Source organism: Apodemus sylvaticus, chromosome 3, assembly GCF_947179515.1.
Source record: "Apodemus sylvaticus chromosome 3, mApoSyl1.1, whole genome shotgun sequence".
NCBI lineage: Eukaryota > Metazoa > Chordata > Mammalia > Rodentia > Muridae > Apodemus > Apodemus sylvaticus.
Genome location: NC_067474.1, coordinates 34,769,130 through 34,792,753, shown reverse-complemented (window position 1 = coordinate 34,792,753; position 23,624 = coordinate 34,769,130).

Below are 23,624 nucleotides of genomic sequence, written 5' to 3'. Positions count from 1 at the left end.
GTTACTTTTCATTCTCTCAGCATGAAAGTCATAGGGACATTCCTGTGTATTTGGAGTCCATTGTTTTAATAGCCTGATAATCAGACTAGTAGACACAGTGTCTCTTTAGAGCATCTTCACTTCTGCCAGGTCTGTTATGTGAGGAACTTGAGCCCCCATTCTACTACTAGGGCATTCCTTCAGGCAGTCAAGTATTCAGGCTACTTTTTGTTTCTTCATATAGCTGTCCTCTTAGATGTTAAAGGAAGCATGAAAGTTTGGGTACATTCTTCTTAAGACCTGCAATTGACTCTCTTCAAGTGTGTCTTGTCTTTGTATTTAATCAATAACTTTATTGATTTTACTCTGACTCATCTCAAAAGTCTTTTCTGCTGAACAAGTTTAAGAACTGAGCTATACCTGAGTAGATGCCTCCCAGAGCTTCAAGGGATAGACATACATGATATCTAGATGAAAATTTTGCTGCTAAATAAGACTAAATGTGCTGTGCAATATCATACTTGTCCCTGATATAGTGTGTATGGAGTAACGCATCAAATACAATAGGCACAAGATGGAGTAGAAAGACCAGGGACTTTGCTACATCCCAAAGGAATGCCTTTTTATTGTTTTTACATCTTTATAATTAGTGCCTGATGCTTGCCTCACTGTGTTCAAAAAAGGAACAAATAAACAAAAAAGGAAGAAAAACAGAAAAGAAAAAGAAAAGGTGAAGAAAAAAGACAAAAGAAAAAGAAAAGGAAAAGGAAAAGGAAAGGAAAAGGAAAAAGAAAAAGAAAAAGAAAAAGAAAAAGAAGATGAAAAATAAATTAAAAATAAAAATAAAAATAAAAATAAAAATAAAAATGGCCTATCCCAGCACCTGACCTGGGAAGAATCTCATCTCTGCTTCTCCCTTCCTTACCCTTTCTCTGACACGTTTATTACTGTGGCCCTCTGTGTGCTACTTTCCTTTTATTGTCTTTATTGCACATCTCTCACTAGACAAAAATAATCTTTATGATTGTAAAAATATAGACCATTAGTGAAATCCAGCAGTGATTGACACTTCATAGTTCATGTCCTTAAGTACCCATGAAACATTGACATAATGTAATAACCAGATTGCTGTAGTACCTGGGCCTGACCTGAAAAAATGAGCCATTTACCTTTAGCTGATGCCACCATTTTTTAATTGTTTTGATAATAATTTCTTATAATAATTGTAAAATCATATTATCAATCTTTATATGCTGAGCCATAAATATGTTTTGAACATTGACTTTTACTCAAAGTATTTGAAGATGAAAAAGAAAGAACATTTTGGATAGGCAAAACAGTATGATTCAAAGAAATTTTCTAGGGCCAGCACAATGGCTCAGAGAGTAAGGGTGCTTGACACAAACCTGCTGTTCGGAATTCAACTCCTCATACTCCACATGACAAAGTGTAGCAAGCCTTACAGAAATGAAGTTATTCTAAATAGACACTCATGAGCTGTTTCAGGTAATTTTAGGAGGCATGCTTCCTTTTGCCTGGTCTCTATACCCAATGCCATAGCCTCTAATGACTTAGCTCCAAGATCATGCTGGCTTCACTTCCATCCCACCCATTTCTCTTGAGAATGTCCAGTGAGCACCTCAGTCTCACTCAGCTCCCACCTCAGTCTCACTCAGCTCCCACACTAGCCCTCCCTGTCTCCCAGGCTCCACTTGTTGCTTGCCTCATACCGCAATGGCAGCCCTTGTCTCAATCTGCTCCCGTTAGCCCTGTGAAAGGTAAACCCTAGAGACTTTTATGTTTTAAAACTGATCAGATAACTCAAAGGCTAGATGAAGAATATCCTTCCCCATCCTTCTTGGACTCCATAGGCACAACTGTGGAGGCCACAATCTATCTGTATCTACATAACTGTAACTCCTCATCTGTAAATCTTGTCCTCCTTTCACCCAGTGGATGGCTTATATCATCTTTATTTAGCCAATCAGCAATTAGGGAAACCGCCCCTACAGTGAGCCAGTCTCAGGGATGCACATCTTCAGTCCCAGAGTTTGAGGTCAGTCTGGTCTACAGAGTGAATTCTAAGACAACCTGGACTACTCAGAGATGCCTGTCTCAACAAGACCACACCTCAAGAGAACAAACAAACAAACAAACAAAAAATAGATGCCTGTGTCAATCAATCTGACTATCAGACTATTAAAAGAAAATGAACCCCAAAGAAATGAAAATTTCCTGAGGAATTTTTGACTTGGAGAAGGAAGGATGCTGAGTCACTTTGACCCTCTTGCTGTTGCTACACTGAATAAATTTCCTATTCTACTTTCCACTTTTAATTTGACTGTTTTACTTTTCTTATTGAGGGCAAATAGTTGAACCTGACCTGTTGCATAGCTTATGACTTCAAAGTTAAATAACAAAGAAAAAAATCAGTTCTCATGATGAGTTGTCCTTTGACATCCACACATACCCTGGGACATGTGTACCCCCTCCACTGATACAGAGATCCCAGAAAGAGAACATAAATAACCAGAAGATGAGTTACTGTGGGAAATCATGGAGTTGGCCTGGCCAGGCTGCCTCTAATGGCAAGTGACAGAGACTTTTTAGGTTGAAGTCTTCTACACTTACTGGGATACTCTTTTCTTTTGGTTCCTAAGAAATTGAAGCACTCCCCCAGGCAGTGCTTTGTGTTTCTCCATATATCCTCTTAGAAGTTAAGGAAGCATGGAAACTTGACAAAGCAGTGGATGTTAGACATTAATCTAGGCTACCCTGTATACTTGCAATCATCATTGTATTCTGGAAACTACAACTGTATTGATCCTGGCAATTGCCACAATATTCTGTTTCAGATAAGGGTATAAAAAGTCAGATTGCTCTAATGAAATTGTCATAGCCTTGTTGTGGACCCTCCAACTCAAGTCTGATTTAATTGTCAACTGGCCATATCAGGTAAACTTGGAGGGGTAAGTAAGCATGAGTGCTTATGAGATATGAATATTTAAGTGACAGGAACCCTTACTAGCCAGTGCTAGTAAGCAGGATCATTATAATATATTTGCTGGAAAGATGAAGGCAGTGTGGCTCAGAACAAGTCACTCAGGCATCATCCCCAGACCTGGGAAAAATGTCTTGTTTCTAGTCTTGCGCCATTCCCATGCTGGCTTTTTTCCTTGATCATATTTGAGACCTGAGTTGCACACGTTTCCAGATGGAGAAAAAGGAGATGAAAAACCAACTGCGTTCCAATGAAGCACTAAGCCAGGCATGCTGTTTGTCCAACAGAAAGTATCAGTGTATTAGAAAAACAGAACAGCTAAGCAGCATGTAAGGAAGAAATATCAAAGGAGGCAACTGAAAGTTGATGTAAACACTAGCTCCTAATGATTTTCAGGTATACCAGGCAAAAACTTTGGCTGAATGTCTTGCAATTACCCTTATTGTTCAATTCTGTGGCTATGTTTCAGCTTCTGTTATCTGATCTCCATGTGGCATTTTATTAGATTGATTTATCCTCCTGCTTTCTGTTCTTTGAATTTACTTGCCTGTAAGAAGTGGTTCTGATGCTTTGATCAGAAACCTGCCAGTGAACACTGAAGGTCCTGTTCTCTAACTGGCTCTTGCTTGATCGCTAATGATGCTAGTGGCTAATTGCTGGGCCAGAGATACTGGAAGAGAAAAGACTTGCTCTGCTTCTGAGGGAGATCACACCAGCCATGTGAGATCCGGGTGGAGTAACCATTGGCTACTGCCTGGACTGGGCTTGGATAGCAGGCAGGAGATCAGAAATGCAACTTAGCTGAGGGCAAATTTAGGGTGCTGAGCAAGGGGAAGGTAACTAAACAACTAATTTGAGGGAAGATTTAGAGTTTTGATCAAGGAATAAAGAGAAGGGCATGCTAATCACAGAAAGCTTAGAAGAACCCAGCCATGGAGCTGGTTAAAAATGTGTGTGTGTGTGTGTGTCCGTGCACGCACGCGTATGTGTGTTTTAGTGTTTTATGTAAGGATCCATGAGAATCTGGGTGGGGGCTGGCAGCATGGTCCCCCTGGAGCTTACTAGGTCTACCAGTAGTATAAACTACATGCTATACTTTCCCCCAGTTTTCTTTTCCCTCTGGTATTTCAAGGCTTTCACAGTTTTTGTTTCATGTTTTCCATAAGTATGTCAGGGTTTATGGTTTCTATATAATTCCTATACCTTATCTTACTGTCCTAAATGGAATCTGAGCACTGCTTCTTGCTTGATCTGCTGCTTTTGTGCTGCTCCTTGCATGTGTAGCAGATTCTTTCTGCATTTATACTGATTCCTATTTTCAGGATCCTTCAATGCATTGTACTCCAGGTCTCAAACTACTCTGTTTAAAATCTTCTCCTTCTCCCTTCTGCCTAATAAACTCGTTTTTACTTGGGCCTTGGTTCAGGAGACAGCTATCTCAGAAGGCATTTCCATAGTCTAACGATCCTTCTATGTGATTATATCTGATGCTCATATTTTTAGTGTAGCCATGGTTTCTATGACTCCTCCTCTTCCTCTGTAATCTCCTTATTCTCCATCATCTATGACAATGACCACCATGATCATCATCTACGGCTATGTTAATGACATATTAATATCATTTATAATGCCTCTGACAATTCTAATATCTTAACAAATTATTATTATTATTATTATTATTATGATGATGATGATGATGATGTTTCTCTCTGTAACCCTTCTGACTGTCCTTGAATTCTGTAGATCAGGCAGCCATTGAATTTAGAGATCTGTCTGATTCTGCTTCCATAGTTCAAGGATTAAATATATGCACCATTATGCCTGGCTTTTTTTTATGAACACAGACAGATAGCTCCCTCCTTTATTTAAAAGTTTCTAGGTTTCCTTTTATCCTTGTAATAAAGACAAAGGTTCATCAAAGGTTCAGAGTTGCTGTTTTTTCTCTAAACTCATGCTATTTCTGCACCCTCTTGTTCTTTGTTACACAGTCTTGCATTTTCCCAATGATCATAGTTTTTCAAAAGCGTCTTCTTTTCTCCATCTTTGCTAAATAACCCCATACTTGTCCATAGCATCACAGTTCTTATATCACCTGCTAAGAGCACTTTCTACTACTGCAATTGTTTTCACTGAACCATCTCTTATTTTCCTTGGTCTTTAAAAATTTATGAGTCTTTCTATGTGATCATTTGATCAGTATGTTTACATCATCAAAGAATAGTCAACAGAATGGCACTCACATCTACATGTGCTCTTCGTTTATCCAACATCTCCTATGGTCATTATCCTCAATTGCACATTGGTGAATATTGTTTTATGAATGTATTAGCTAAATAATAATTGATAAATCATTAGAACTTCTGTGTTATTGTATGAATCCCATGTATTCATGTGGTGTTTACATGCAAAAGTTATAAAAGTAGTTATTATATGTTGAATTAATGAAGTCTTGGCTATCAGACTGATGGATCTGTGATTAAGGTGATAAGGTGAGTGAAGTGTTTGGAATCTTAATCAAATAAATCATTTAAAATAAATAAATCAAATAACAATCATTTTCTGCTCATTTATAGAGACCTACTAACATACAGACCAAGAAAGATGTTCTTATTTAAAAGCAATCTAAAATTAAAGTCATAATAGAAGTATGGGTGTCAGAGGATGTTTCTGAAGAATTAATCCACATTCAAGCTCTGATGAACAGGCAAGTCTTCCCAGACCTGTGGTCAGACAAATATCTGACCTATCAGACACTATACCAAGAAACAGTTTCAAAATTTCATCTGATGAGCAGGTATTTTGATGCCCAGGCCCTTACATAGATCTTCCCTCACAGCAGCCAACAGTTTCAAGGCAGCATCACTTGGTCTAATCTCCAGAAACCAAGCTGCTTAAGTGATTACTGTAACCTTGCCTCTATGTAGGCTGCTAGACCTTTCTTCTTCCTTTCTGAGAAGAGCATGGCATGGAAAACAATTTATAGTTCTGATGTAGTCCTTGAGCTCTAATTATGCCAGGACAGTAGTGAGAAAAGTTAGTCATTAGTGTTCCCAATGCTGACTTGCTCTCATGGGTAGCAAAAGTATGCCAGGGAAAAAGCCACTTTACAGATATATCTTGCACATCAAGAACAAGTCTATTGAAATATAAAGTGAAACTACCTTCAGACCCACAATTAATGAGGAATTATAGTTATTCTCATATTTGAATGTTTATTAGGTGTTAAAGTCTTCCACTGATCATATGAGATAGAACTCTGGCAATCTTGGCTCAGCTGAAGTGCATCTCCATACCCAACAGGAGAGTGGTCACTCATCATTGGTCATGATGATTTTGATGCATATTCCAGTCACACTTGTGACCATTGTCCTTAGAAAACAGGTTCGGTCCAGGGACCAGGATTCCTTCAGGAAGCACATGGTCCTAATGTTATCCTAGCATTTCTTGGCTACATAGTATTTGCAAGGCCAGCAGTGGCCACCATCTCATGCCTGAACATCTTTACTAACAGGATGAAGGAAGGTCCCAGCCTGGTTCCGACCTTCCTAAGATGGTTAGGAATAGTTAGAACTTCAGGAGTGATCATCTACTATGTGCATATGACAACAAGCCTCAGATAGGAACACTTTACATAATAAGACCATTTTTATTTATTTTATTTTTTGAGATTATACTATAATTACAATATTTCTCTTTTCCCTTTCCTCCTTCCAAACTCTCCTATATATCTTTCTATGCTATTCTTCAAATTTATGACCTACTTTTTACTAATAATTATCATATGCATATAAGTATATATTCTTAAGTATAACTATTTAGTCCATATAATGTTATTTATACATATGTTTTCAGGGCTGAGAGTTTGGCGCTTCCAGATCACCTTTCCTGAGGAAGAAGAGCACTTCCACTCCCAACTTTCCTTAGTTACCTATAGTTCTTTAAGTAGGATTGAGGTTTCCTTTTCAAAAAACTATTTTTTACAGAACTTTAAAAAATTATAAAAAAATATAGCACTCATATTTACCTGGCCATATCTGTTAAAAATAAATATCATTTGAGTCTGGTGCAGATATATTTATTTTACTACTGAGAAGGATTGAGTGTTTTTGCTTTTTAACTACCAGATTGTCTCTACACTCAGAGGCACAAGAAAATCACAGCACTTACTCCGACTGATTCTTCTAAGACCAGGACAGCTGTCACAGCGTTGGGGCTTTGTCTTTCACACTACAGGTGACAGTGACCTCCACTAAGTGCCAGGACGTTGCTGGCCAAGGCTTTCAGCTCCTGAATCTTTCACAGTACCTCAGTTGTTGAATTCTGTCCTGGGAACTCTAAATCCTCCTGTCCTGAACCGAGCCCAGACCTTCCTGCTGGCAAATGCCTGCTATCTTTCTTTTTGAGTGTGGGCTGAACACATGTGATAACACATGTGGAGGCTGAGAGGGCTGGGTTCTGAAGAAGCAGCCCACAAAGGGACTACAGAGGCCAGCCTGCTTACACCTAAAGAGACATTCTCATGAAGGTGTTCAGCTTAAAGGAGCGTATGGGAGATAATCCTGGGAAGGGAAGGCCTCTCTAGGCACCAAGGGCTGTGTGTTTGTATAGGCTCTAGCTTGCTTCTGCTCCATTGCTCTCTCACCCCAAAGACTCCTGTCTACTGTTGATCTTACCTGATTTCAGTGCCCACAACTAGAGCATCGTGCTTCGATTGCCAAACTGTCCCAGAGATTTGGCTGAGGTAAGCTCTGGTTGCTGTGGTTGAAGTGAAAGGTACATGAGACGCTTAGAATCCCGGGACACATTTCAGCTCCACTCAACAGATAACCTGAAGCACTTTCTTCCATGTCAGTCTAGGTCCCCATGCACTCTAGTCCTTGTGAACACAAATACTTCTGCTTACTGAAGACCTTTAGGTAGAGCCGGGCAATGCATGCTCCCTTCTGCATAGGACAGAGAGCTAGTGAGTCTCTCTTGGGTTGTATCTGTGGGGGATAACTTTAGCGTATCACTAATTCCAATATATCATATATATCATATATATGTATCATAAATATATATCATATATATATATACATATGTATATCATATACATATGTATATATATATATGCTAAAAGGTTTGTAGTTTTACAACTCTACATTTAAATATATAATCCATTTGGGTTTTTTGCATAATATATGTGAATTTATTTTTATTTTTTTTATTTTTTTTTATTTTATTCAATATATTTTTTATTTACATTTCTTTTTTTTTTTATTCGATATAATTTATTTACATTTCCAATGATTTCCCCTTTTCTAGCCCCCCCACTCCCCGAAAGTCCCGCAAGCCCCCTTCTCTTCCCCTGTCCTCCCACCCACCCCCTCCCACTTCCCCGTTCTGGTTTTGCTGAATACTGTTTCACTGAGTCTTTCCAGAACCAGGGGCCACTCCTCCTTTCTTCTTGTACCTCATTTGATGTGTGGATTATGTTTTGGGTATTCCAGTTTTCTAGGTTAATATCCACTTATTAGTGAGTGCATACCATGATTCACCTTTTGAGTCTGGGTTACCTCACTTAGTATGATATTCTCTAGCTCCATCCATTTGCCTAAGAATTTCATGAATTCATTGTTTCTAATGGCTGAATAGTACTCCATTGTGTAGATATACCACAATTTTTGCATCCACTCTTCTGTTGAGGGATACCTGGGTTCTTTCCAGCATCTGGCGATTACAAATAGGGCTGCTATGAACATAGTAGAACATGTATCCTTATTACATGGTGGGGAGTCTTCTGGGTATATGCCCAGGAGTGGTATAGCAGGATCTTCTGGAAGTGAGGTGCCCAGTTTTCGGAGGAATCGCCAGACTGATTTCCAGAGTGGTTGTACCAATTTGCAACCCCACCAGCAGTGGAGGAGTGTTCCTCTTTCTCCACACCCTCTCCAACACCTGCTGTCTCCTGAATTTTTAATCTTAGCCATTCTGACTGGTGTAAGATGAAATCTTAGGGTTGTTTTGATTTGCATTTCCCTAATGACTAATGACGTTGAGCATTTTTTAAGATGCTTCTCCGCCATCCGAAGTTCTTCAGGTGAGAATTCTTTGTTTAACTCTGTACCCCATTTTTTAATAGGGTTGTTTGGTTTTCTGGAGTCTAACTTCTTGAGTTCTTTATATATATTGGATATTAGCCCTCTATCTGATGTAGGATTGGTGAAGATCTTTTCCCAATTTGTTGGTTGCCGATTTGTCCTCTTGATGGTGTCCTTTGCCTTACAGAAACTTTGTAATTTTATGAGGTCCCATTTGTCAATTCTTGCTCTTAGAGCATACGCTATTGGTGTTCTGTTCAGAAACTTTCTCCCTGTACCGATGTCCTCAAGGGTCTTCCCCAGTTTCTTTTCTATTAGCTTCAGAGTGTCTGGCTTTATGTGGAGGTCCTTGATCCATTTGGATTTGAGCTTAGTACAAGGAGACAAGGATGGATCAATTCGCATTCTTCTGCATGCTGACCTCCAGTTGAACCAGCACCATTTGTTGAAAAGGCTATCTTTTTTCCATTGGATGTTTTCAGCCTCTTTGTCGAGGATCAAGTGGCCATAGGTGTGTGGGTTCATTTCTGGATCTTCAATCCTGTTCCATTGATCCTCCTGCCTGTCACTGTACCAATACCATGCAGTTTTTAACACTATTGCTCTGTAGTATTGCTTGAGGTCAGGGATACTGATTCCCCCAGATTTTCTTTTGTTGCTGAGAATAGTTTTAGCTATCCTGGGTTTTTTGTTGCTCCAGATGAATTTGATAATTGCTCTTTCTAACTCTGTGAAGAATTGAGTTGGGATTTTGATGGGTATTGCATTGAATCTGTATAGTGCTTTAGGCAAAATGGCCATTTTAACTATATTGATTCTACCGATCCATGAGCATGGGAGGTTTTCCCATTTTTTGAGGTCTTCTTCCATTTCCTTCTTCAGAGTCTTGAAGTTCTTGTCATACAGATCTTTCACATGTTTGGTAAGAGTCACCCCAAGATACTTTATACTGTTTGAGGCTATTGTGAAGGGGGTCATTTCCCTAATTTCTTTCTCAGCCTGCTTATCCTTTGAGTATAGGAAGGCCACTGATTTGCTTGAGTTGATTTTATAACCTGCCACTTTGCTGAAGTTGTTTATCAGCTGTAGGAGCTCTCTAGTGGAGTTCTTTGGGTCACTTAGGTAGATGATCATGTCGTCTGCAAATAATGATAGTTTGACTTCTTCCTTTCCAATTTGTATCCCTTTGACCTCCTTATGTTGTCGAATTGCCCGAGCTAGTACCTCAAGTACAATATTGAAAAGATAAGGAGAAAGGGGGCAGCCTTGTCTGGTCCCTGATTTCAGTGGGATTGCTTCAAGTTTCTCTCCATTTAGTTTGATGCTGGCTACCGGTTTGCTGTATATTGCTTTTACTATGTTTAGGTATGGGCCTTGAATTCCTGTTCTCTCCAAGACTTTAAGCATGAAAGGATGCTGAATTTTGTCAAATGCTTTTTCAGCATCCAATGAAATGACCATGTGGTTTTGTTCTTTGAGTTTGTTTATGTAGTGGATTGTATTGATGGATTTCCGTATATTGAACCAACCCTGCATTCCCGGGATAAAGCCTACTTGATCGTGGTGGATGATCGTTTTGATGTGTTCTTGGATTCGGTTGGCAAGAATTTTATTGAGTATTTTTGCATCGATGTTCATAAGGGAAATTGGTCTGAAGTTCTCTTTCTTTGTTGGATCTTTTTGTGGCTTTGGTATCAGCGTAATTGTGGCTTCGTAGAAGGAATTGGGTAGTGTTCCTTCTGTTTCTATTTTGTGGAATAGTTTGAAGAGTATTGGTGTTAACTCTTCTTTGAAGGTCTGGTAGAATTCTGCACTGAAGCCATCTGGTCCTGTGCTTTTTTTGGTTGGAAGACTTTCTATGACTCCTTCTATTTCTTTAGGCATTATGAGACTGTTTAGATGGTCTAGTTGGTCCTGATTTAATTTTGGTATTTGGTATCTGTCAAGGAAATTGTCCATTTCCTCCAGATTCTCCAGTTGTGTTGAGTACAGGCTCTTGTAGTAGGATCTGATGATTTTTTGGATTTCCTCAGTTTCCGTTGTTATATCTCCCTTTTCATTTCTAAGTTTGTTAATATGGATACTTTCTCTGTGCCCTTTGGTCAGTCTGGCTAAGGGTTTATCTATCTTGTTGATTTTCTCAAAGAACCAGCTCCTGGTTTTGTTAATTTTTTGTATGGTTCTCTTTGTTTCTACTTGATTGATTTCAGCCCTGAGTTTGATGATTTCCTGCCTTCTACTCCTCCTGGGCGAAATAGCTTCTTTTTGTTCTAGTACTTTCAGGTGTGTCATTAAGTTGGTAATGTATGCTCTCTCCATTTTCTTTTTGGAGGCACTCAGGGCTATGAGTTTTCCTCTTAGCACTGCTTTCATTGTGTCCCATAGATTTGGGTATGTTGTGTTTTCATTTTCATTGTGTTCTAAAAAGTCTTTAATTTCTTTCTTTATTTCTTCCTTGACCAAGGTATCATTGAGTAGAGTATTGTTCAGTTTCCACGTGTATGTGGGTTTTCTGTTGTTTCTGTTGCTATTGAAGACCACTTTTACTCCATAGTGATCAGATAGGAGGCATGGGATTAGTTCTATCTTCTTATATTTGTTGAGGTCTGTCTTGTGACCAATTATATGGTCGATTTTGGAGAAGGTACCATGAGGTGCTGAGAAAAAGGTATATCCTTTTGTTTTAGGATAGAATGTTCTATATATGTCTGTTAAATCTAATTGGTCCAAAGCTTCAATTAGTTTCATTGTGTCCCTGTTTAGTTTTTGTTTTCCTGATCAGTCCGTTGAGGAAAGTGCAGTGTTGAAGTCACCCACAATTATTGTTTTAGGTGCAATGTGTGCTTTTAGTTTTAATAAAGTTTCTTTTACGAAAGAGGGTGCCCTTGCATTTGGGGCATAGATGTTCAGGATTGACAGTTCTTCTTTTTGTATTTTTCCTTTGACCAGCAAGAAGTGTCCCTCAGGGTCTCTTTTGATGACTTTCGGTTGAAAGTCAATTTTATCTGATATTAAAATGGCTACTCCAGCTTGTTTCCTGAGACCATTTGCCTGTAAAATTGTCTTCCAGCCTTTTACTCTAAGGTAGTGTTTGTCTTTGACCCTGAGGTGTGTTTCCTGTAAGCAGCAAAATGTAGGGTCCTGTTTACGTATCCATTCAGTTAGTCTGTGTCTTTTTATTGGGGCATTAAGTCCATTGATGTTAAGAGATATTAAGGAATAGTGATTGTTACTTCCTATCATTTTTGACGTTATTTTTTAAATTTGATTGGTTAACTTCTTTTGGGTTTGATGAAAGGTTACTATCTTGCTTTTTCCAGGGTGAAGTTTCCCTCCTTGTATTGGTGTTGTCCTCCTATTATCCTTTTTAGGGCCGGGTTTGTGGATAGATATTGGGTAAACTTGGTTTTGTCATGAAATATCTTAGTTTCTCCATCTATGGTGATTGAGAGTTTTGCTGGATATAGTAGTTTTGGTTGGCATTTGTGTTCTCTTAGAGTCTGCATGAGATCTGCCCAGGACCTTCTAGTCTTCATAGTCTCAGGTGAAAAGTCTGCTGTGATTCTGATAGGTCTTCCTTTATATGTTACTTGGCCTTTTTCTCTTACTGCCTTCAGTATTCTTTCTTTGTTTAGAACATTTGGTGTTTTGATTATTATGTGACGGGAAGTATTTCTGTTCTGGTCCAGTCTGTTTGGAGTTCTGTAGGCTTCTTGTATATTCATGGGCATCTCTCTCTTTAGGTTAGGGAAGTTTTCTTCCATAATTTTATTGAAGATATTTGCTGGCCCTTTAAGTTGTAAATCTTCACTCTCATCTATGCCTATAATCCTTAGGTTTGGTCTTCTCATTGTGTCCTGGATTTCCTGGATATTTTGGGTTACAAGCTTTTTGCATTTTGCATTTTCTTTAACTGTTGAGTCCATGGTTTCTATGGAATCTTCAGCATCTGAGATTCTTTCTTCTATCTCTTGTATTCTGTTGTTGATATTTGCATCTCTGTCCCCTGATTTCTTCCCAAGGCTTTCTATCTCCAAAGTTGTCTCCCTTTGAGTTTTCTTAGTTGTTTCTACTTCTGATTTTAGATCCTGGATGGTTTTGCTTAGCTCCTTCACTTGCATGTTTGTGTTTTCCTGTAATCCTTTAAGAGATTTTTGTGTTTCCTCTTTCATGAGCTCAGCCTGTTGACCAAAGTTCTCCTGTATTTCTTTAAGAGATTTTTGTGTTTCGTCTTTCATGACCTCAGCCTGTTGACTAAAGTTCTCCTGTATTTCTTTAAGTGTTTTTTGCATTTCCTCCTTGTTGGCTTTTGTATTCTCCTGGATTTCTTTCAACGATTTTTGTGTTTCCCTTGCAAGGGCTTCTAACTTATGATCCATTTTCTCCTGAATTTCTTTAAGTGTGTCCTTCATGTGTTCCTGTACCAGCATCATGACCAGTGATTTTAAATCCCAATCTTGTTTTACTGGTGTGATGGGGTATCCAGGACATGTTGGTAGAGGAGAATTGGGTTCAGATGTTGCCATATTGCCTTGATTTCTGTTAGTGACGTTCCTGCGTTTGCCTTTTGCCATCTAGTTCTCACTGGTGTTAGTTTGTCTTGTCAGTGCTGGACTCACCAGTGCAAGCTGCCCCTTCCCAGTTGGCCTCTGGTACACAGCTTACCTCCTGCACTGCTTGTAGACAGGGTGCTGCTGCCCAGGCTGTTCAGATCCCAAAGCAGGCACGCGAAGGCTCCCGCTGGGGTCCGCTGGATTCACTGGAGCACACTGACTTCTCCCAGCTGGCTGCCTGGAAACCCAGCTAGCCACTTGCAGGACTTGGAGATGTGGTGCTGCCGCCCAGGCTGATCTGGGCAGCAGAACTCCCAACCGGGTTGGTGCACACAAGGCTAGCCTAGCTGCTCAGGCCCTGAGTCTAGGCAAAAGCCTGGCAGGCCAATGTCGGTGCAAAGTTCCCCTCAGCTGTGGGTGTTAATTGGGTGTGTCAGGTGGCTAGGATGGTGGCGTGTGCGAGTTCCCTGAGAGTGCTGGGAGAGTCTGCTGGGCTAACAACCTCCTGGCTGGGTCAGCACACAGATGGCCCAACGAGCAGCCCAGGGCCTGACCGTCTGAGACCCCTGCTATGTCCGCCTTGGGCTATGCCTGTTAGCCGGTTTGGTTTTGCCTGCTAGGTCTCTCTGGCTTCCCGTAGGCAAAATGGTGGTGGTAAGCAAACGGCCCCGATAAACAACCTCCTGGCTGGGTCGGCACACAGATGGCCCACCGACCAGTCCTGGGCCTGGGGGCAGTCCAGGGCCTGACCGTCTGAGACCCCTGCTATGTCCGCCTTGGGCTATGCCTGTTAGCTGGTTTGGTTTTGCCTGCTAGGTCTCTCTGGCTTCCCTTAGGCAAAATGGCGGCGGCGCGCGCCTTCCCAGGCAAACAAGCTCCTGGCTGGGTCGGCACACAGATGGCTCGCCGAGCAGCCCAGGACCTGGGGGCAGTCCAGGGCCTGACCGTCTGAGACCCCTGCTATGTTCGCTTCGGGCTATGCCTGTTAGCCGGTTTGGTTTTGCCTGCTAGGTCTCCCTGGCTTCCCTTAGGCAAAATGGTGGTGGTGCGCGCGCGCGCCGGCCCGGGAGGAAAAAAACCTCCTGGCCGGGTTTGCACCCTGGTGGACCCCCGATCAGCCCAGGGCCTGGGTGCAGGCCAACGCCCGTCGGGCTTAGACCCCCGCGATGTTGGTCTCGGGTTATATTTGCGTACCTCAGTCTGATTTCTCTGGCGACCGAGAACCAATATGGAGCCCTTGTAACTGACTGGCGGGAGGCAGAGTTCTGATGTGGCTTCTGTGTGGTGAAAGGCACCGTAAATCCGCCGCTGCTTGCAGCCTGGCTGGCCAGCGATGGCCAGTGGTCTTGGGCGCCGGGTCTGCCTGGACCCTGTCCGCTTGGTTCCACTGCTGATGGCCCTTCCTCTGGACCAGCCGCTGCTGCTGCTGCTGCTGCTGCTGCTGCCGCCACCCGTGAATTTATTTTTAAATAAAATTATCTCATACATATTCACAAAAGAAATAAAAATGATCTAGCTAATGTGAAACAGCACATTTAAAATAAACCTGGGATTTAGATCCCCCTTCCCTCACTTATCAGAGCAGTTGGCACACTGAAATCATCAGTTCCTTAAAACACTGAGCAATGTGAAACAGCCAGAGGACACTCACTCAAAAGCTGAAGGATTCTAGCCTCTGATCAGAGCTAGACTATACAGTCATCTTTATTGCTGACTAAGGGCTCTAGAAACAGGTTTCTATTGAGTTATATAGATTTAACATGAAGCAATAAATAGTCACCATATGGAAGTTGAGAAGCTGAGGGAGCAGAAAGGGTGTTCTATCTGCAGGTGATACATTTAGTACCTCCATCCATTTGACCCTGCAAGACATCAGATATTTTGACTTGATGATGTGCAGAACCCTTAGAACACTGGGGGAGCTCAAACAGGCATATGATGTAATCCTCTAGTATCATACACTAGTCTGAGATTCTATGAGTACTTATTTGACTTTATCACAAGAAAAGTACTTCCCAAGTATACTGTGTATCCATCTATGATGTGGGGACACAAAAGAACATTTCCATAGGAAAGTTTTTAGTTTGTCCTGAACAGTCTGTAGGTCCAGTAATTGTGTTGATATTTAATTTATTTCTTCAACCACAAGTGTGACTTTGAGATAGGGAGTCTATTTGTGTAACCAGATGCATAGGATAAGGTTAATGACTGACTGTAACCTTATTAAGACTTCCCTTTTATTTTATTGTATCTGTTAGTTGTGTTCATAAAGTGTGTGTTTGTGAGTATGTATGTGTGTGTGTCCCCTATATGTACACATGAAAAGCCCAAAGGAGGACTTTGGGTCCCTTTCTCTATTACTCTCTACTTTATTCCTTTAAGGTGGGGTCTCTCAGTGAATCTAGGACAGCAGCTAATGATCCTTCTGTTTCTGTCCCCATGCATCCACCCTAGCTCTAAGTGCATGCGACGTGACCAGGCATTTTATGTTAGTGCTGAGAAGTCTAACTCTGGGGCCCATGTCTGTGCAGCAAATGTTCTTGTCAAGAAACCTCATTCTCACTCTTCCCTTTTCATCAGGCAATTTAACTGATAATTTTTTCCTTCTCTGAACACAATATATCAGTGACAATTATTTGGAAATAAAGCACAAAGTTCTAGCAGCAAGTTTACAAAGCATCATTACAAGAATAGCTTAATCACATCCGGGCTCCTGATTGTCAGCATAAAACCACATTATGGAAAGTACAAAATGTCAAATGAAATGATTTGAGTATCTTTTATAAGATAATTAATGGAGAAAATAGTCTCTGCTTGTTCAAGTATTGGTGAATTTAGACAAAGGAACTCACTGAGTAAATAATTGTAACTCATTATGATAAATAGATGCCTCATAACTCACCAAGAGAAAAATTAAATACTTCATTGGAATTAATTACAATACAGATTTTATTCCCACTTCTCTCATATTATGTTTTATCATATCAGCTCACAGAGCATGAGACTGATGCAGAAAATGAGAATGTTTTTATTCCATATATTCTTTATTTACATTTCAAGTGATTTTCCCTTTCCTGGATCCCCCCTCCCCAAAAGTCCCATAAGCCCCTTTCCCTCCCCCTGTTCCCCTATCCACCCCTTCCCACTTCCCTGTCCTGGTATTCCCCTACACTGCTGCACTGAGTTTTTCCAGGACCTGGGGCCACTCCTTCCTTCTTCTTAGGCATCATTTGATATGTGCATTGTGTCTTGGGTATTCCAAGCTTCTAGGCTAATATCCACTTATCAGTGAGTGCATACCGTGAGTGGTCTTTTGAGACTGGGTTACCTCACTTAGGATGATGTTCTCTAGTTCCATCCATTTGTCTAAGAATTTCATGAATTCGTTGTTTCTAATAGCTGAATAGTACTCCATTGTGTATATTTGTAAGTAACCTAGTGACTTATACACCATACCATTTCATAAATCTAATTTGAACAGGTTAGAGTATTATCAGTACAGTTTGTCACATGAACTTTTGTTGTTGTTTTTGTTTATTATACATTGCTTTTCTTTACTTTTTATTAGATATTCTGTGTATATATACCACAGAAAATGAGAATATTTATATGCAAGATAAGTTATCTTTAGGACACTCTGACCAGAAGTCTGAGGTGCGTGATGATAGTTTTCTATTTTGTGTTGATACTACCCACTTCCTGTGTGGGATAGATAAATGTGTGCACAGTTAGTTCCATATATTACATTCAATAACTGTTTTTTATAATGACAATGAGGGAAAGCCAGCCAGGTGTTAAAGTTAACCTAGTGACTTACACACCATACCATCTCATAAATCTAATTTGAACAGGTTAGAGTACTATCAGTACAGTTTGTCACATGAACTTTTGTTGTTGTTGTTGTTTTGTTTATTATACATTTCTTTTCTTTTTATTAGATATTTTATTTATTTACATTTCAAGTGTTATTCACTTTCCTGGTTTGCCCTCCAAACCCCCCTATCCCATCCCCTCTCCCCTTGCTTGCCAATCCACCTACTCCCAACTCCCCATTCTGGCATTCCCTTACACTGGGGCAGTATATGTCTTTTTTGTCTTTGTATGTTCAGGAAGTGTCTATGTCCTTTTTGTATTTTATGTTTAGGCACTGGGCGTATATAATAAAACTTTAGCTAATTAAGAGCTTAATATAAATTGACCAGGAAAGTCAATCCATGAACTATTACTTATAGATGATAATTAATTACGAATAAATGTTGGTATTGAGAGAGAATAGAAAGAGACATACTGCTTATATTAATGGTCACCATTCGACCTTTTATTAGCTTCAACACTCTGATTTTACTTCTCACCATTCTCTCTTTACTATTGGCAATGTGAGCTACTTTTAGTGTCTGAAGTATGTCACTTGTATGTCATGATGCCAAAGCAATGAACATTAATAAATCCCCACCTCTCTCCCATCCTGAAAGAAAAAGAATCTAAATGCTGTACCTGCTTTATAATACCCAGGAAGAGCCTCCCTGCCAAGCCTTTGAATTCCACCACTGGCCAATCATAGTCATGACTTTCTTGTCTAGTTGTGTAATAGAGAACAGTTCATAACAATGAGAGAATACTGGACATAAACAACTTAAGTGTGTAATGATTTATTTCTGAATTTAGGATTCAGATACTTCAGCCCAAAGCTCTTGGACTCTGTTGATTCTTAGGATGATGATGAGGCAGGACATGATGATGGAATGAGTATATGGCAATATCGAATTACTCAGTGGTAGACAGAAAGTGTACACAGAGAGAGGGGTGGGAAGAGACACAGAATAGAGTCTCAAGCCTATATCTCCTAGGATTTACCTTTGTAGCTAGGTCCTTCTTAATTTCCAGAATTTTGCAAAAACAGATCTACTATATTGGATTTCAGCTTTCAATACACAAGCCTTTTAGCTGGCACTGCATATCCAAAGCACAAGTGTTACCCTAGAAACACAGGTTTTCTCTTTCATTGACACTCCACACTAAGGAAGACTCTTTTGCATCTTGAATTAAATGATCTTCTTAATTAAGAGCTATTGGAATAAAAAATATCATTAGGATAAAGAAAATAAGATGAGAGGGATAAGAAGATTAAAACAGTTATGGAAGTAAATGTTTTTCAAACTATTCACACAAACATGCAATGCATGTATTTACTGATATACCTTAAGAAGAAAGATAAACTTCAGTAATTTATTGAATTAAAGGAATTTCAATTAGGCTATCCTGTTTTTTGTGTTTAAAATGTTAATTTAAATGCTAGATGTTAGTTTTTATCTTTTAAATTTAATAATAATTATTTAGGTATTGAGAAATATTTTAATTACCCTTTAAACCTGTATTGTGGTAGGGTGGTATACACATGTAATGCTCATGCTTAGAAAGTAGGATTGTGAGAAAGTAGGAAAGTAGCATGAACTAAATATAAGATTTGGTTTCATAAAACCAAAAATGCAACAAACATAAAGTTCATATTTTGAGTTGACAGAATATTTAGGGGTAATGAAAATGATCGAGGAAGTGCGGGAGACCGGGTGTGCAGCCAGAGGCAGTCCAGGAGCTCACAGCTTGCTCCAGTGGCACGGAGATTAGGTTCCAGTCCTGAGGCCTCTGCCTGGAGCCCTCAGATCTCTCTGCTTCCGGATCCAGATCAGCCTGGGCAGCAACGACACACCTCCAGGTCCTGCAAGAGGCAAGAGGGGCTTCCAGGAGGCCAGCGGGGAGAAGTCAGTGTGCTTTGGTGAACCCAGTGGGCCCCAGCAGGAGCCTTCAGGTGTCTGCTTCGGGATCTGAACAGCCTGGGCAACAGCACCCTGTCTCTGGGCAGTGCAGGAGGTAAGCTGTGCACCAGAGGCCACCTGGGAAGAGGCAGCTTGCACTGGTGAGTCCAGCATTGACAAGACCAACTAACACCAGCGAGAACTAGATGGCAAAAGGTAAACGCAGGAACGTCACTAACAGAAATAAAGGCAATATGGCAACATCTGAACCCAATTCTCCTTTACCAGCATGTCCTGGATACCCCATCACACCAGTAAAACAAGACTTGGATTTAAAATCACTGGTCATGATGCTGGTACAGAAACACATGAAGGACATACTTAAAGAAATTCAAGAGAAAATGGATCAAAAGTTAGAAGCCCTTGCAAGGGAAACACAAAAATCATTGAAAGAAATTCAGGAGAATACAAAAGTCAATAAGGAGGAAACGCAAAAAACACTTAAAGAAATACAGGAGAACTTTGGTCAACAGGTTGAGGTCATGAAAGAGGAAACACAAAAATCTCTTAAAGAATTACAGGAAAGCACAAACAAGCAAGTGAAGGAGCTAAGCAAAACAATCCAGGATCTAAAATCAGAAGTAGAAACAACTAAGAAAACTCAAAGGGAGACAACTTTGGAGATAGAAAGCCTTGGGAAGAAATCAGGCTTAGATGCAAAAATCAACAACAGAAGAAAGAATCTCAGATGCTGAAGATACCATAGAAACCATGGACTTAACAGTTAAAGAAAATGCAAAATGCAAAAAGCTTGTAACCCAAAATATCCAGGAAATCCAGGACACAATGAGAAGACCAAACCTAAGGATTATAGGCATAGATGAGAGTGAAGATTTACAACTTAAAGGGCCAGCAAATATCTTCAATAAAATTATGGAAGAAAACTTTCCTAACCTAAAGAGAGAGATGCCCACGAATATACAAGAAGCCTACAGAACTCCAAACAGACTGGACCAGAAGAGAAATACTTCCCGTCACATAATAATCAAAACACCAAATGTACTAAACAAAGAAAGAATATTAAAGGCAGTAAGAGAAAAAGGCCAAGTAACATATAAAGGAAGACCTATCAGAATCACAGCAGACTTTTCACCTGAGACTATGAAGGCTAGAAGATCCTGGGAAGATCTCATGCAGACTCTAAGAGAACACAAATGCCAGCCAAAACTACTATACCCAGCTAAACTCTCAATCACCATAGATGGAGAAACTAAGATATTTCATGACAAAACCAAGTTTACCCAATATCTATCCACAAACCCAGCCCTACAAAGGATAATGGGAGGAAAACACCAATACAAGGAGGGAAACTTCACCCTGGAAAAAGCAAGATAGTAACCTTTCATCAAACCCAAAAGAAGCTAACCAATCAAATTTAAAAAATAACGTCAAAAATGACAGGAAGTAACAATCACTATTCCTTAATATCTCTTAACATCAATGGACTCAATGCCCCAATAAAAAGACATAGACTAACTGACTGGATACATAAACAGGACCCTACATTTTCCTGCATACAGGAAACACACCTCAGGGTCAAAGACAAACACTACCTTAGAGTAAAAGGCTGGAAGACAATTTTACAAGCATATGGTCTCAGGAAACAAGCTGGAGTAGCCATTTTAATATCAGATAAAATTGACTTTCAACCCAAAGTCATCAAAAGAGACTCTGAGGGACACTTCTTGCTGGTCAAAGGAAAAATACAACAGGAACTCTCAATCCTGAACATATATGCTTCAAATGCAAGGGCACCCTCATTCATAAAAGACACTTTGTTAAAGCTCAAAGCACACATTGCACCTAACACAATAATTGTGGGTGACTTCAACACTGCACTTTCCTCGATGGACCGATCAGAAAAACAGAAACTAAACAGGGACACAATGAAACTAATTGAAGCTTTGGACCAATTAGATTTAACAGATATATATAGAACATTCTATCCTAAAGCAAAAGAATATACCTTTTTCTCAGCACCTCATGGTACCTTCTCCAAAATCGACCATATAATTGGTCACAAGACAGACCTCAACAAATATAAGAAGATCAAACTAATTCCATGCCTCCTATCAGATCACTATGGAGTAAAAGTGGTCTTCAATAGCAACAAAAACAACAGAAAACCCACATACACGTGGAAACTGAACAATATTCTACTCAATGATACCTTGGTCAAGGAAGAAATAAAGAAAGAAATTAAAGACTTTTTAGAACACAATGAAAATGAAGACACAACATACCCAAATCTATGGGACACAATGAAAGCAGTGCTAAGAGGAAAACTCATAGCCCTGAGTGCCTCTAAAGAGAAATTGGAGAGAGCATACACTAACAGCTTAATGACACACCTGAAAGCCCTGGAACAAAAAGAAGCAATTTTACCCAGGAGGAGTAGAAGGCAGGAAATCATCAAACTCAGGGCTGAAATCAATCAAGTAGAAACAAAGAGAACCATACAAAGAATCAACAAAACCAGGAGCTGGTTCTTTGAGAAAATCAACAAGATAGATAAACCCTTAGCCAAACTGACCAAAGGACACAGAGACAGTATCCAGATAAACAAACTTAGAAATGAAAAGAGAGATATAACAACAGAAACTGAGGAAATTCAAAAAATCTTTACATCCTACTATAAAAGCCTATACTCAACACAACTGGTGAATCTGGAGGAAATGGACAGTTTCCTAGACAGATATCCGACACCAAAACTAAATCAGGATCAAATAGATCAACTAAACAGTCCCATAACACCTGAAGAAATAAAAAGGGTCATAGAAAGTCTCCCAACCAAAAAAAGCACAGGACTAGATGGCTTCAGTGCAGAGTTCTATCAGACCTTCATAGAAGACCTAACACCAATACTCTTCAAACTATTCCACAAAATAGAAACAGAAGGAACTCTACCCAACTTGTTCTATGAAGCCACAATTACGCTGATACCAAAACCACACAAAGATCCAACAAAGAAAGAGAACTTCAGGCCAATTTCTCTTATGATATTGATGCAAAAATACTTAATAAAATTCTTGCCATCTGAATCCAAGAAAACATCAAAACGATTATCCATCATGATCAAGTAGGCTTCATCCCAGGGATGCAGGGATGGTTCAATATAAGGAAATCCATCAATGCTATCCACTACATAAACAAACTCAAAGAAAAAAAACCATATGATCATCTCATTAGATGCAGAAAAAGCATTTGACAAAATCCAGCATCCTTTCATGGTAAAAGTATTGGAAAGAACGGCAATTCAAGGCCCATACCTAAACATCATTAAAGCAATATACAGCAAACCGGTAGCCAACATCAAACTAAATGGAGAGAAACTTGAAGCAATCCCACTAAAATCAGGGACTAGACAAGGCTGTCCTCTCTCTCCACATCTTTTCAATATAGTACTTGATGTTCTAGCTAGAGCAATTAGACAACATAAGGAGGTCAAGGGGTTACAAATTGGAAAGGAAGAAGTCAAATTATCACTATATGCAGATGACATGATAGTCTACTTAAGTGACCCGAAAACCTCCACCAGAGAACTCCTACAGCTGATAAACAACTTCAGCAAAGTGGCTGGTTCTAAAATCAACTCAAGCAAATCAGTTGCCTTCCTATACTCAAAGAATAAGCAGGCTGAGAAAGAAGTTAGGGAAATGACACCCTTCACAATAGCCATAAACAATATAAAGTATCTTGGTGTGACTCTAAGCAAACAAGTGAAAGATCTCTATGACAAGAACTTCAGGTCTCTGAAGAAGGAAATCGAAGAAGACCTCAGAAAATGGAAAGATCTGCCATGCTCGTGCCTCGGCAGGATTAATATAGTTAAAATGGCCATCTTGCCAAAAGCGATCTACAGATTCAATGCAATCCCCATCAAAATCCCACACAGCTCTTCACAGAGTTAGAAAAAGCAATTCTCAAATTCATCTGGAATAACAAGAAACCCAGGATAGCTAAAACTACTCTCAACAACAAAAGAAATTCTGGGGGAATCAGTATCCCTGACTTCAAGCAATACTACAGAGCAATAGTGTTAAAAACTGCATGGTATTGGCACAGTGACAGACAAGTGGACCAATGGAATAGAATTGAAGATCCAGAAATGAATCCACACACCTATGGTCACTTGATCTTCGACAAAGGAGCCAAAAACATCCAGTGGGAAAAAGATAGCTTTTTCAACAAATGGTGC